Below are 16,463 nucleotides of genomic sequence, written 5' to 3'. Positions count from 1 at the left end.
AACTCAAAAAATTGTTTATAGTACACCAACCTTATGCTATCCATACAAAATAAAATTAAAGCATTTTATTAATGGGTTGTTGCTTCCAAAAAATCCCATACCAAGTGTACTGCCTTTGAGAATCTACAAAGACATAAAATCACATATTGTAGGCATCCCATTCTGTGGAAGATATCAATTCAAAATAGTAAGGGCTAGATTTTTTTTTCTGGCAATGGAAGTTTAATAGATGTTGAATGATAGAAAAAACAATGCACTAAAAAGTAATTTTTATTACTTTTCCTTTGGTGAGGAATACTATTTAAACATATGTGTGTGTGTGTGTTTGTGTGTGTGTGTGTTTGTGTGTATGTGTGTGCATGTGTAGTATGTGTTTGCTTTTCATAAAGCCTCTAAATAAAATTGGAGAGTGTATAATCCAGGAAGCTCTAATGTCAATCTTTATTTTACAGGCACCAAAATGTATATCAGAAGAAATTGTCATTCATCATGACACTTTACATGTACTGCATTGTTTTAATAGAAAAATCTGAAGTTTCATTATGTTAATGCTGAGCAATGAAAATAAAACATCATAAAAAAATAAGCACTTTTTGGTGATTGGCTATAGCAATTTTCTGTCAGCTTTGAGCACAATAAAAGCATACTGAATAGAGATAGAACAAACACCAGGAATCCAGCAGCACCAAAAATGTTTAACTGGATCCCTGGAAATCTAGTGTTCATAAGTGCCAGCCAAATAAAATGCAACTTCTCCAGCAAAACTATGTGATAATTGTTCCAGAGAAGGATTAATAGAATAATTCTTCCTATACACCAATGCTGAAAGAAATTTATCCAAATAACATTTCTCATTCAAAGTGATGGACAAAGTGACACATTTAAAATTTAATAGCTGATGCAGGTCGAATTCAAAATAGAGGAATACTACAGAGAAAATGCAACCCAGAAGCTCATTGATTACTTTGATTTTTTTCCCTTTGTAGACAACACAAATATAGAATTGATATGTGGTATTAACAGTAGAACCATCTACCATATGATCATTGTGCAGGAAAAAAAAGCCACAAATACAATACTGTTATAAATAAGCTTGAGTATTTTCTGTTTACAGACACTTATTTATAGAGAAATTAACTAAAAATGTAGATTGGTATAAGAGGGAAGTGCAGATTTGGCTTAATATAAAATATCTTACTCTTAAAAAGTAAACTATTTCTTATGTATCAAAATGTCCACTTTCAGAAGATTTTATTATATTCATATTTTTTCTCTTCACTTTTTGCTTAAAACTCCCTTATTACAGCAATTCTCTTTGTCATGAAACAAATATTTTTTATGTAATGTGGTGTACTAACCAATATATAATACTTATTATACAACAAACCTATAATAAATGATCAATATTTATTAAATTGAGTTAATATTTAATACTGCCACATAAAAATATTTCAAAATAAACCACTCTATTTGAAAGTAGATTAAACAGCATTCCCCTGCAATGTACTAAATACAAAATATCCATCCATTCACTTACAAACCACTTGAAAGAAAGGAAAGACATGACGGCTAGATTATCAGGTCAACAGTTTGCCTTCATTTTTTGCAGCAGATTATTCAGGTATAATACAATTTACAGAACATTTTCTAGGAGATGATTAAAGATGTTTTAATCTGCCTTTCCTGAGACAAGTGAGTAAATTATTGTTTAATATATCCTACCCTTGCAGGAAAAAATCTTGAAATACTAGTCAGTTTTACTAAATCTTTCTATTTTGTGTCCAAGAGTTTAAGTATTGCCCAAACCCTAACTTTGTGAAACTGATTTTCCTTCCCTATCCCAATTCCTTTATATGCCAGAACAGTAACTGTCCAATAACAGCAAAAGCTGAAATAACTGCCCAAAATAGATTTATAACACCCCTTCCTGCAAATCTGGATTTTATTTTGTTTTGTTTTGTTTTGTTTTGTTAATGGCTGATACAAATTTTTCTGAAGACTTAAATGAATAAGCCTCTTTTAGTGAGGGTTTATAGGCAATTGGGGTTTGTATTATGTTCTATATGTTTTACAATACACTGAATTACAAGATATCAGTATTTTCCCAATCTTCTGAGAGTATCTATGTTATTACAAACTTCACAGCCTGAATATTCCTGCTTGGTTCTCTTATATTCATTTTACAGGAATGAGTACTTTCCAGTCTGCAAGAGGATAAGCATTATCTAACCTATGACATGTGAACCCTTGAAAAGAGTCCATATGATCTGTGGGAAAAAAATTAACGAGTGTCCACTTTGCAAGAGTCCTAGAGTTTATTTTGATTTCCAGTACCCCTGGATCTTTTCAGTCCTGGTGTTCATACTTCTCTGAAATCAGAGACAGTTTATGGCCAAACCACTGGCACTGCCAAACCCTTGGCCAAACTATCTGATGGAGTTCATGAAGATCCCTCTTTGTTCTGTTGTCTGTGCAGACAACACTCACTCGACTGTGTAGAAAAAAAGTGCTAGACTGAAGCTGTGCGCACATAAGTAAAATATTGTTGAATACTGCCTAAGGAAATAGAAGAACATTATTTTAAATTATCTCGATCATAAAATCCAAGTGAAGATCTGGCAATATAGCAACAAAAAACTCAAAACCAGTGATTCCTTTTAAATAAAAACAAAAATGAGAAACAGTAACTATTAGAAATCCCACCTGGTGCTTTTCTTGTGTTAATGATGCTTCTTAAATTGCATGTGGGTAAATGGTAATTTTGTCTCACACCATTAAAAACTAATGGAACCCTTGATGATAAGAAATGCCATAGCTAGCTTGTTGGAAAACGTTTAATTAATAAAGTAATAAAATTATTGTAAACTAGTGCAGTTTCAGGGAGAATTCAATGGGATATAAAACATATAAAACATCCTAGCGAGTTTGTATAGAAAATAAACATTACTATATAAAATACCATATAAAGTAAAAGGGGTTTCTGTAACATAGAATTAAAATTAGCTATTATACTAATAAAAATAGATTATTCTTTCAGGGAAAACATGCTAGAGAACGCAGCCTATAAAAAGCTATTTTCTATAATTCAAGAAAAGTCAGAAACAGAAAAACATAAAAACAAAAAAAAGGAATGTTAACTCTATTTTTTCATAAGTTGGAACTCAAAATTTAGGCATAAATATGTATAATAATCTTAAGATAACAAAACAATGGGTTAAAATAAAAACAATGTTATTCTTTCACCTGCCTTTTCTAAAAATAAGTTAATTCTTTAGATAAACTTCTATACTTTTTCCAGTGCACTTTACATTTTTGTCAAATATTGAAACGTGTTCAAGAAGCCCAAAGGAAGACAATTTTGTCATCATTTGGGAATAAATCACTAAATAATAAATATTCTAATGACCAGCCCAGTTTTTCCATGACTCCATAGGATAGTGTTGATTATTTTCCAGTTCTCTAAATCTCCTTGGAGTTATATTATTCTAAGACTAAGTTTATAAAAGGAACAAATTTAGTGTCCTCACAAACAGGAAGATTGGAAATCTTCAACCAATGCCTCAATAAAAAAGGGATTTGAAACCTTCTATTACCAGTTCCACAGTGATAAGTAAAGTTGCCTTTGTAATGGTGGTGTTGCCTATTACTTCTACAGTAACTGTAGAAGTAATACTGATTTTTAGAGTTTTATTAATTCAAATTTTCATGTATTCTTTTATATATAAGCTTAGATGTATGCATTCATTCATTAATTCCAAAAATATTATTGAGCAACTTCTGTGTTCCGAGTGCTGCTATGGGGGGACACAGCAGTGAACAAGACAGAGGTCACTCACCTCATCCAATTTATATTCCAGTTCTGATTTCTATTTTGTTCGGAAATTGAGCATGTTTCTCCTTCTCTAGAGACCATTCTGTAATCTGTTCCAATTGCATATGTTTTTGTCAGTAAATCCCTAATTACTTTTTATTTTTCACTTGACGTTTTATCCCTAGTTTTTTGTTTTTAATTAAAAATTACTCTGCTTATAATCTTGGGAGAGGAGGTCTTAGCAAATCTCCAAATCATAAATGATAAGAAAAAGTTTGACTTCACTATGCAAAGAGCTTTTAATTATCAATAAACAAATAGTAAATAACATAATTTAAAAATTAGCAAAGAACTTTAACAAGTAATTTATAAAAGAGAAAATTTAAAAGGATAATAAACATAAGATACACAGCATTATATTAAAAATACAAGAATTTCAGATTAACATAGTCACAAGAATTTATTTTCCTCTCTGACAGAGAAAAAAAAATAAAAAGTTTATTATACCAAGGTAGGTAACAGTATGTGAAAAGATTTACTCTGAAATTTAGCTGATAGCACAACTTCTAGGTGTTAATTTGAAAATGTCTATTAAAATTTAAAATATGTGCAACGTTAACTAAATGATTCTGTTTCAGAAATGTATCAAAGGGAAAAAATGGAAAAATATACAAAGACATATGTAAAAGGATATTAATAGCAACATTATTTGTCAGCTGAAAATTTAGGGGAAAAATAATAAGGGACTGGCTAAATAAATTATACATACATAAAACAAAAACACAATTGAAGAATAGCTGTCTATATATTTGATTAGAAGGATATCCATGACACACCATGACACACTATTAAGGAAGGCAGATTATGAAAAACTATGTATAATTTGGTACCATTAAAAATATGTTGTTTGTATATCTGGAAGATACACCCTAAACTTTAATTACTGTTTCTAGCAATGAGATTATGGTAGATTGTAAGGCACTTTTCATTTTCCATTTTATATATTTCTAATTTAATTCTCTGTTGCTTTTAATAAGCATTTATTAAGTTTGCAAACAAAAAGTATACTTTTATCTTTAAGAAATTAAAAAGTCATTCTATTCTCAAAGACGCAGAAACCAAATGTAATTGTCTGGTTCAGTTTTCAGGATGCCAAGGTCAATTTCCTAGAGTTTAGAAAGTGAGGTTTTTTTTTTTTTTTTTTTTTTTTTTACTTTTTTATGAGTTTGAAATATTCACATTGTCACAACTTATGAAAAACTTCAAATTTGTAGGATCAAATATTATACCTGGATAAAGAAAGAAAGTGCCCAATATATATATCAATATATCTTTACATACATTTCCAAAACATGGGGCAGAGCATCCCTGATCATTCAAAGCATTGCTTCTTCACAGAACAGCAAGAAAGTTCACTTCAGAATTACATCAGCATTTGCATAAGGTTAATCATCAGCCATAAATACAGATGGAGGCTTAGGACTTTTTTAATCTAGGTACCCAGCAATGCTAAAGATATCATTAGATAGGCTGGGCGTGGTGGCTCATACCTGTAATCCCTGCATTTTGGGAGGCCAAGGAGGGTGGATCACCTGAAGTCAGGAGTTCGAGACCACCCTGGCCAACATGATGAAACCCCACCTCTACTAAAAATACAAAACATTAGCTGGGTGTGGTGGCGTGTGCCTGTAATCCCAGCTACTTAGGAGGCTGAGGCAAGAGAATCTCTTAAACCCGGGAGGTGGAGGTTGCAGTGAGCCGAGAGCGCACCACTGCACTGAGGCCTGGGCAACAAGAACAAAACTCCATCTCAAAAAATATATATGTGTGTGTGTGTGTGTGTGTGTGTGTGTATATATACTTCTATGTATACAAAACAGCTGTTCAGATTACCACAGAGTACATCCCAGCACATTCATTCTAGGAATTCACAAGAGGTATTACTGAGAAGCCATCATAATTCACAAGGCTTCTCTCTCTCCCCCGAATTTGTCATCAAGCTCAGGTGATTCTATCTTAATGTCTGTCTCATCTTTCCTCCTATTCACCCATCATCATAATGTTAGCTCCAGCTCAAGGAATTTCTCACCTGGCTTTCCGGTCTTATGACCCCATCCTTATTTCCTTCCAATCCATCCTCCTGATTGGGGTTTCTAAAAGACTGATCGAATTATGTGGCTCTCTTGCTCAAAGCCCTTTTGTGAATTCCCAAGCTTTTCTAAAATCCAACTTCCTGCTTCCTTTCTTTCTAAGACTAAGACCTCCTTGAAGGCAGAAATACATTTGGCATAGTTCTTGGCACATAGTAAACTCTCAGGAAATTTTCGTGGGCTGACTGAATGAATGAGTGAGTGATTAAAGAATGTATCACCCTGCACCCCGGAAACCTACACATCACCAAGTATTTTCAGTAATAATTATATGACTGAAAACCATCACTGATTTCCACTACTTAGTTTATAAACTAACCTTTCATGCTCTGGTTGACCAAAGTCATTTCTAAAAAGTGAAATGAGAAGCAAATATATTCCTAGTGAGATTTTCAGGTTGAGCTTAGCACCAAAAGACCATCAGTATCCATGTTAAACACCAATTACATAAAATGGTTTTGTCATCTAACCTGATGTAGGGCTCTAAGTCCACATGCTGTTTAAGATAATGGTGTTTCTAGTGACAGTCAAACAAAAATATGTCCTCAAAATAGGTTACGAAACTGGAGGGAATCTCTTTCCATTGCAAAATGTCTGGATCTGTGTATGATTTAATAGTAACAGCAGCTTTATGGTGTGATGAAGTTAGTCAACACATGATATAGCTGTGGATTTGAAGGAAATAAAAGCAGCAGGCAGACGGACAGATAAGCCTTGCCAAAACAGTAAGAATAAAGGAAATTCTTAACAGCAAAGATCAACCAAGAGGCAAAAGAAGATAGATAAAAAGTGATTCAGAGGCCAGCTGCAGGATGGTAGTGAGAGCTCTGAACTAGGAGTAGAGGCCATTTTTGTGTCCTGGCTTTGACCTGTAAAACGGACATATCCCCCTTGAAACCTCTAAATTGCTAGCTTTCAGTGTGTGTGTGTGTGTGTGTGTGTGTGTGTGTGTGTGTGTGTGTGTGTGTGTGTGTGTGTGTGTGAAAGAGAGAGAGAGAAAAGACAAGGTAAGATAACTCTTTTACAGCCACTTAAACATTCACTTAAACATTACATGGTACAATATAACTTAAACATTATATGGTACAATATAGAGAAAATGTCATTAAACTATAATATAATTATTCAAAGAAGCATGGTTGGAAGGGGCTGCCGGTCACCTTCAGATTTTCTAATTTATACCTGCATCTACAAGTATTCTAAAGTCTGTTTCATCTCAAAAAATTATTTTGAATGCAGTCTTTCATTGACATCTAGCTATTTTTAAACTGCCTTGTGTCTCATTTACCTAAGAGCCAAGTTTCCCAAATGAATAACTTAAAATTTTCTATTGTCTCTTATGACATTGAGGCTTCTGATCCCAATTCCCTGGAAGCCTTGGCTAATGGATGTTTTTAGTCACCATCTTTGTTCATTTCTCTATGGCTTTTGATACTTACTCACCATCTCTTTCTTGATGCTCTCTCCTTTGACTTCCATTTACTACTGGTCTTCCTGCAATACCTTTGACTGTTCCTTCTCAGTCTCCTTCACTAGTTCTTTTCTGTGTGTCTCTTAAAATTATACCCCTGCCCCCACTCCAACCAGACACACATACACACACACACACACACACACATACACACACACAGAAAAAGAGACTTCTTGTTTCACTTTCCCTACTATTCTTGGGCAGATTATCTGAAGTGCTTGAACATACCAAGAGGAGATTTATACAAAATCTGGGTAAGGATTAACAATAAGGAGATAAATATAAACACTTAACTCTCTAAGAAGTTGCAGTTAAAGAAACTTTCTAAGAAGGTTATTGAGAAGGTGAAGGTATAAAGGTGTCAAATTCCTATCTTCTATATAACGAAATCAGTAGACAATATATAAAACTGAAAAATGAGCAGTCTGTAGTATAAGCAAGTTATTTCAAATGCAGAGGTAAACATCAGGAAAACAAAAAGTCAATCAGAAGCATTGGAAGCATTTCCCTGAGGAGGGCGAATTGTGGAAGGGTCCAAGGTCTGCTAGGCAAGGGGCTGCTGTTTTTCACAAGACCTCTTATAATACCACTTGGCTTTTTAAACTTCATACACATTCATATAAAAGCTGACAAGGATACTATTCCAAAGCCACCAGTTTCTTCAAATATAAAATTAGTATTTTCATGTAAAATTTGCCTAAATGAAAAAAAGATAACTGGCCCCATTCCAAAGCAGACCTTCAAGAATGGAGCAATAAAACAGAAAAAAAAAATGCTAGCATGGCAGTTGAAGGAGGAGACGAAGTGAGAACTGCCGTATGGAATGATAAAGAATTAACTGCATACCCCTTTTCTATTAAGCACAAAACTATGTTACAATAATCAGCTCCTAAGTCTTCATAATATCTGTTATAAGCAACTCCTGTGTTTGCCAATAGGAGTTTCCTAGGTAAAATTTTATCTGCCAGTTCTTTTTTTTTTTGGTATTAAATCTGTTCTAAATGTATTTGATTCTTAATTTAGATGTTAGAGTAAATAACATGGACTTATCTTTTAGGTCATTTATGTTGGCAGATAACACATTCATTATTTATCTCTTTACATGCATTAAGCATAAGAAATCCAAACAGAAAATTGTTGATAATAAATCAAGGGGTTCATATTTATATAACACATCTTTTGCATGAAAATGCAATAGTATGAAAAGAGTAAACACTGAACTTTCCACAGACTCCTATATATTCCATATTGTACAAATCTACCATGATGCCCTAGTGTGGCATCTTGTAGAAGCCTTTGGGGCTTTACAGGTGTTATTGGATTCCAGTACCAATAATTGGTCTAATGTATCTTCTTTGCAGGCATTCCTGATTAAAAAAACATAGAAAGACAATCCAGAGAATGGAAGGAGTAAGGAAGGAGCATTCTTTAGCAATCTCAAACTAAAAAGGTAGTCATAATCCATAAACTATTGATCCAATAGACAGAAATTTCCCTTTGTTTTAAATCAATTAACATTTATACATGAGCCATTAAAAAGCTACCATGCTTATAAGCCATTACAGTGTGTACCTATTGTATTGATTAGCATGCAGTCAGTTATTAATTAATGACATCATAACTCTCCAACCTCTTAAAGTCTTTAGTGTCTTAAAGAGACACACCACCCAGCAGAGTTAAGTACTGTGTATCTGACACTCTTTATATCCTTGAGCAGAATACTATGTTTTCATAGATCTTCTGTGTATCCTTCTAATGCATGTCAGCCTGTACTGCATGGTGTGTCCTCCGAAATAATCCATTGCATTTTATAAGTAAGCCACAAAAATCTCCAGAGACACAATGGTTTTAACATTATTTGTATGAGTGACAGAAGCGTATTAACTTCTCAATGCATACCCAAGATGAAAAGTGTGGTAATTTACAAGGTAGGTACAATGACTGCCTTCTAAAGCTAAATGCCTCTTTCATCCTAAATACCCTCTTACACTATTCCTAAAGTGTCCTAACAAAGCAGGGCCTAAAACTACACAAAAACACAAACTCTATAAAGTCTGTAATATCAAATGTGCTTTCTTTAATGCAATATAAACCAGAATAATACTTTTTAATACCTTTTCTTATTATCTTCAAGATGGTTGTCTCTTTAGAAAAGAGAAAAAAGTCTTCAAATATTTGAAAATGAAATTTTTAGTTCAAGCTTCTGCATGGATGTAAGAGAACTAGAATAAAATCCTAAATCATACTGTGAAGCAGTCACTTACACTTAAAATACTGCAGTCTTTTGGATAACACACTGTCACCATTGAATAAGTCTTATTAAGTACACAATAAAGTAAAATTTACCCTAGGGAATCTAAAATCTATTAAAGAATGTTAACATCATCTCTCTATCTAAATCAAATTAACATCTGAAGAAGAAACATATACCACAGAATAACTAATTATTATTCTGCCTATCCCCTATTAATCATGGATAAGCTAGTTATCTGGTTTTCTCTCTAAAACTTTAAAAATAATACAGAAATTTAACTGATATTTTTTCTTTATTCAACTGTACTTTGTGATTTAAAAAAATATTCTCAATAGATTTACATTAAACAGGCACAAGAATGAGATCAAATCACCTAAAGTTTTTTTATTTTTCTACTGTGTTCTCTGAGGTCTTAGCAAATTACTAATTATCTTCATTCAGAATAATTGGGGGAAAAAAGGTGGAACAAGTTTGTGTTAATTAAACCTGTTGAGGTTGAAATAATGTATGAACAAATTAAGTGTGCAGAATTATCTCCTCGATAACATCCTCTAACATAACTCAGCCTGGAAGATGAAAGAAAAAAGCACCAAGTAAGATGATGATGGTTATTAATATTACTTTGCCTCAAAAGAGCTCTCTCTACTATTAGCCTCAAAAGAGCTCTAACCTCTCATTAAATTAGAGATCAACCTGAAATAATCTGAAATGATGGTTACAGCATGAGAGGGTAGAGTAAGAAGTAGGTTAAATAAGGCTCCTGTGTCCAGTATCTGGGCCTCAAATAGAAGTCAGGTGTATCTGCTTTTATGAAAGACTTTGGTTAATGAAACAGTTTTTTGGGGTGTTTTTTTTTTAAACCACAACAAAGTTATGCTTATTTCTTCCATGAAGGAAGACATCTTTTTTTTAATAAAATTGGCAGTGAGGTTATGTGTAAGGCAAATTGTGACTGAGCCAATAATCTGTCATTCTTACCATCCAGAATGTTCACATGAAGACATAAACAGAAAAAGAAGCCACTTCATATCTAAAGAAAAAAGAAGAACACTCTTCCACAGGATCTCAAAAACTCAGATTCACACTAATCATGCTCAGAGGTGAGCAGCAGAGAAGGTATGAAGGGAGAGAGAGAAAAAAATACTAATGGGGGAACAGACACCGCAAATTATTTCACAGTAGGGACATTCCTGTAAAGTCTACACAAGTGCGTTTGGTAGGCCCAGTAACACTGCTCTGGTTTTAGTCGGGACAGGAAATCATCATCACATGCTATGTGGTCCTGATGCAGGTACAAACAGTCTTTTCTTCAGTAATAATAGCTCAACTTCTAATGTCCCTCTTGTCATGCAGTGGTGTCTGCAGGACCATGTCACAGACACAAGAGCCATTTCTGCACTCCGTTCAAAGTCACAACCGTGAGATTAGTAACGGATTCATTACATGAGAATGAACTCATGTTAATTCTTTCTTTGTTTTCCTCCTTTGGTACCCTGAATTCCATGATTTTAAAAGATTGTCCCTTCATTCAAGGAAAAATCCACAGGTAGTTGAAAGGTATCATTTGGTGTTTGTGTACATCTAACTGTCTCAGATAATTATAGAAATGTTGAGTAACTCTAAAAGAATACATTTGTGGGGCTGGGCATGGTGGCTCACGCCTGTAATCCCAGCACTTTGGGAGGCCGAAGTGGGTGGATCACTAGGTCAGGAGTTCGAGACCAGCCTGGCTAACATGGTGAAACCCCGTCTCTACTAAAAATACAAAAAATAGCCAGGCATGGTGGCGCGTTCCTGTAATCCTAGCTACTCGGGAGGCTGAGGCAGGAGAATCGCTTGAAACCGGAAGGCGGAAGTTGCAGTGACCTGAGATCATGCCACTGAACTCCAGTTTGGGTGAAAGAGCGAAATTCTATCTCAAAAAAATATATATATACATATATATATGTGTGTGTATATATGTGTATATATATGTATATATGTATATATATGTGTATATGTATGTGTATATATACACACACATACATACATATATGTATACATATATACATATATATTTGCTGACCAGAAAAAAAGGAATATATATTTATATATATATATGTGTGTGTGTGTATATATATAGTGTGTCTGTATATATGAATATATATACACAATAATTATGCATGGCATCATGATGAGGATAGGTTCTGAGAAATCTGTCATTAGGCGATTTTGTCATTGTGCAAAGGTCATAGAGTGTACTTACACAAACCTAGACAATACAGCCTACTACACACCTAGACTATGTGGTCTAGCCTATTGCTTCTGGGCTACAAACCTGTATAGCACACTCCTATACTGAACACTGCAGGCAACTGTAATACAATGGCAAGTATTTGTGTATCTAAACATATCTAAAGACAGAAAAGGTAACACATAGCACTATAATGTTATGACAGATATCACCAAGCAGTGAGAGTTTTTCAGCTCTATTATAATCTTACGTGACCACCTTCTTAAATACAATCCATCATTGACCGATCCATCATTACGTAGTGCATGACTGCATAAAAAATATGGTAGTTAATTAGTTATTTGGAGCAGATCATTTTACTGGCGCTTATCTCAGATGTCAGCTTCTATGAATCCAGAAACCTATCTGCTAAAGATCTTACTTTACCTGAAAAAACAGATTGGCACTTATTTAGAAAGAATTACATGGAGTCCCTTGCTATTCTGAGGTCAGGAAGGAGCAGTGAGCTCAAAAGAATAAAGTTTTTTAAGCATCTCTTGTGTGCCAAATAATATAGTAGGTGATTTAAGCATTGGTCCCTCACAACAGGATCCTTATTTTAGAGGATCCTGAGACCCAGGGCAAAAATACAGCTCATAAGTGCTAAAGGCTGGATTTGAACCCAGGTCTTACTGACTTCAAAACCCACTTCCTCTGCATTCCACCAGTCTGCTTTACTTGCATTAAACTGGAGATGCTACTGTGATAGTTACCACAAAATTTCCTATAACACAGAGCTTAGTACCCTGCACCTAGTGAAGAAACAGCAAGGCAAGGGTTTTTATTTTTATTGTTGCTGCTGTTAATACTACTTTAAAGCATGGGTCAAAATTCAGACAGATTATTGTGAGCCATGGCCTGCTTTGTATCATCTAACATGGGACTCTCTGACATACGGTTGGTGTCTACTATTTAACAAGCTTGTCTTCTCAGTGGTGAAGAACTTTAGTTTTCCATTAAGGCTTTGGTAGAGTTCTTCAAAAATCAGTCAAGACAAAATTGAAAGTGATTATTTAAGCCTCTTCAAAAACTTCAAACCTGAAATTTAAAAACAACAAAAATGGCAAAATTAAAATTGATAGCAGCATGAATTTTCATGTACACAAACACACCATATAGCCATGTGTGCTTTAAGGGAAATGTTCCCTGTCTTATTGAAAGAGAGGCAACTTGTTATGATTTGTGCACACTTTCATGAAATACCAAAGAGGGAAAAAACCCTCCTGTCACTTGTCAGCTAGTTCAGTCAGTGCTGCTGTAGAGGTACCATAACATATGCACGTCCCCCTTCTGAAAATGTATCAAAAGGGGCTTTGGTAAACTCCTGTACAAGCATATCATATGTGCTAAAGCCAAAATGACTTAAATTCTATTCCCTGATGGATCTGCACATCAGATGTATAACTGATTAGTGACAACTGACACAGAAACAGAGAAAATGTTCACTGTTAGGATGAACACACGATTCACAAGAAATGCTATCAGGATGGCATACTATACTTTCTGTATGCACGTAAAGTATGCTTCTCTCCTAGGAGAAAATTCTAGCCAAAGAACTTTGCCTTTTAAGTACTAACCCCTCAAACTGACTTGGAAATATGTCTTAAAAATGCTTATCAATTTAATATGTTCATCATTAAAACCCTGAAAAGCAGCACAAACATTCCACTCTTGAGTTAAAAATAATTCATTCAGAAATATTTCTCAAATACCTATTCTGTGCAATGTGTACTTCACCAAAGCATAAGTGACAGAAAAAAATATATGCTGGTAGCATAAAAAAGTTCAAATAGAAGTTGATCGAGTTATGCACATGGCTCATATATTGAACAATTCTCAAAGATGTCAAAAATGTCAGAGATTTTGAATGGCCCTTCAAGAATGAGTAACTTAAACCAAGATAGTATTAAAGCAACCAAGAAAAAGATAATATTCACCATGTATATGAAAGACAAAACTGTAAAGCACCGTATTCTCTACCTAGTTTATTTTTATTTGTCTTTCAGGAAAGTCACATGGGCATTTCACTACCCTGGGGAAACCTATGCCCTACCATTAAGAATAATACAGAATTTAGGCCAGCCACAAAACAGATTTAAGAGAAATGGTTTTCTTTCCTTCAAAAAATCTAAAAATATATTAGATGCATAATTTCCACAAGTTCTTACATTGGCAAGAAAATTATCTTATGTGCCCTTGCTTTTGTTTGATTTGTTAAAGATTTTTTTTATCTTTTCAAAAAGTTTTCCCTCCATGAATGTAGAGATGATCTATTTTACGATGCCTGCCTTACCAGGCCTGTCAATAAAATTTCAACATACACAGGTAGTTGTGTCCAAGGTCTCAGGTAGTCAAAGAAAAGACAGTCCTGGATTATTATGCCTCCCACCCCCCTCTCCTGCTCCTCCCTGCCCCTACTATTTCTAATTCTGAATAGTTTGCTTTATTTGTTTAGTTTTTCTGCCTTTGCAAGCTTACCTCCTGCCCCCCACCTACCCAGTTCCCAAAAAAAAAAAACTGCCAGTTTCAAGCTAGTTGGAAAGAAATGCTCTCTCCGCTATTTTCTCTGCTTGTTCAAATCACATGTAAAGATGTAGATTAAAGAAAACATCTTAATTCAGCTCGCCTAAAACAAAATGCCTTATGTGCCCATCTTAAGTGCTGCAACAACTGCCAGCCGTGAAGAGACATGAATTACTGGCTGGGGAGGGTACGGGGCCAGTCCTCTCACATCAAGTCTGCACAGGATGAAGGAGGCAGCCAAGCACAGGTAATGGGCTCACTTCTTTTACCCGATGGACTTTGGGGTAGAAGGGTATCCCTTCTTCCACATGTATTCTAAAAACCCTTCTTTTTCCTTTCCCCTCCCCTTGCCTCCTTTTCAGGTAGTGTTCTCACAAAAAGTGGCTGCAGATGCTCTTTGTGAGATGGTGACATTCCCATCCCAACCCAGGCTGCTCTGCCTGGCACTTGCTCTGTTTCCTGGGTGCCACGGCCCTTCCGAGCTCTGCTTACCCGCGCTTCCAGCCAGGATGCCAGTGCCATATTCTGATTACTGTGAGGAAGCCAGTCACTCCAGGAGGCTATGTATTTAAAGTTTTTATACCAGAAGAACTGCACATAGATAAAGATGCCTTTCATCAGCCCTGTGAGAAACCAACACCAAAACAAAACCCTGGAGCAATTGAGTCACTTTCTTAAAGTGAAAACCCAAAAAGCCAGAATTCTAGGCCTTTATATTATAGTGTCCATTCTTACGTTCTGTTTTACAAGTAGTCGTTTTTGCATTCTTCTCTTTACAAAAGGAAGAATAAGATCATGTAGGTTTTATATAAATGTAAAAAAAAAAAAAAAAAAAAAAGAAAGCCTCTCTCTCCCGCCACTGGCACTAATATCCTTGGTATTCTGCTGTCTCTTTTGCCTGGTGTGTTTTTAGCATGTTTTCATACCCTGTGCTCAGTACTGTAACACATAATGGAGGTTTCCAATCTCTGCTTACATTATTTGCAGAGGATGGTTTACAGAAAACATAGTCAACCTATATGGAGCATAACACCTGAAGAATATATCTAACTTATGAGAAAGATGCTCACAGGAGAGACTATTGCTTTAAAAATATGTATAATAAAATAAATCAGCTCACATGCCAATTAACAGCTTGCCAGAACATTACCTTCTTCTATGTGAATTGACTGGCTTTTGCACCAGTTCCTAATGTTAATGAAGTGATAAAGAAACTGCAAAATATAAAGGATATATGTTATAAACCAACCTGTTGATATTTTGAATAAGAAAACTCCTTATACTGCACCAAGTTAAACACTAACTATAATATAATATGTGGCACAATATTCTAATGTACCAAGGAAGTCCCTTAAGGTTTAAATTCTGATGATCTATTCACTTTTGATAATTTTTATGATCTGAAGTAGTTCTCTCTCTAATATAAAACATATCTCCAACCACCTACTAGTTATGAAAGCCATTAAATTCTTGCAGATTGAAGGTGGAAAAATAAATTGTGTGTATTTTAGACCCAGAATGATCTTCCTATAGCAATTTTAGAACAAACTATGAAGAATTCTGCAATTTTAATCTCAGTAGCTTCCCATTACTAAACAAGCAAAGCGCCACGATACAAATGTAGACGTTACATGTCATCTTGATCTGCTGCTTTTTTCTTTCATTAAAGCTTTAATGCAGCAATTATGGCTACGCTGCCCTATAAAAAAGGAAAAGGCAGTTTACTTTAAAAAGTGAAATTGCATAGCCTACTATTTAATTATACACAAATGTAAATGGCCTATTTTTCCATAACTGGTTATTACAGCACTGTTTTACTTTCTGAGTTTTCACAATCTCTAAAACCTACAAAGCTTCCTGCTACATAATTGTTTTGTTACATTATTGTTTTCATCTTATTTTTTCTTTTAATGTGAGTGCAGCGGGATAAATCTTGGTTTTAAGCCAGCCACTACTTCATCTACTTAAGCTTTTATAGATGA

General features: G+C 34.6%; 1 long non-coding RNA gene across 1 annotated transcript; it reads left to right on the top strand.

Annotated features, from left to right (window-relative positions):
• The first annotated feature begins 10,420 nt into the window (after positions 1-10,420).
• On the top strand, positions 10,421-14,980 carry LOC117979433 (uncharacterized). The gene is made up of 3 exons (XR_008624566.1): positions 10,421-10,786; positions 14,618-14,728; positions 14,844-14,980. It is a non-coding gene; the product is annotated as an uncharacterized LOC117979433 (long non-coding RNA).
• The last annotated feature ends 1,483 nt before the right edge of the window (positions 14,981-16,463 follow it).

This window comes from Pan paniscus, chromosome 13 (genome assembly GCF_029289425.2).
Source record: "Pan paniscus chromosome 13, NHGRI_mPanPan1-v2.0_pri, whole genome shotgun sequence".
NCBI classification, from domain to species: domain Eukaryota; kingdom Metazoa; phylum Chordata; class Mammalia; order Primates; family Hominidae; genus Pan; species Pan paniscus.
Note: the sequence above shows the minus strand (reverse complement) of the source record. Positions and strands in the feature narration are given on the sequence as shown.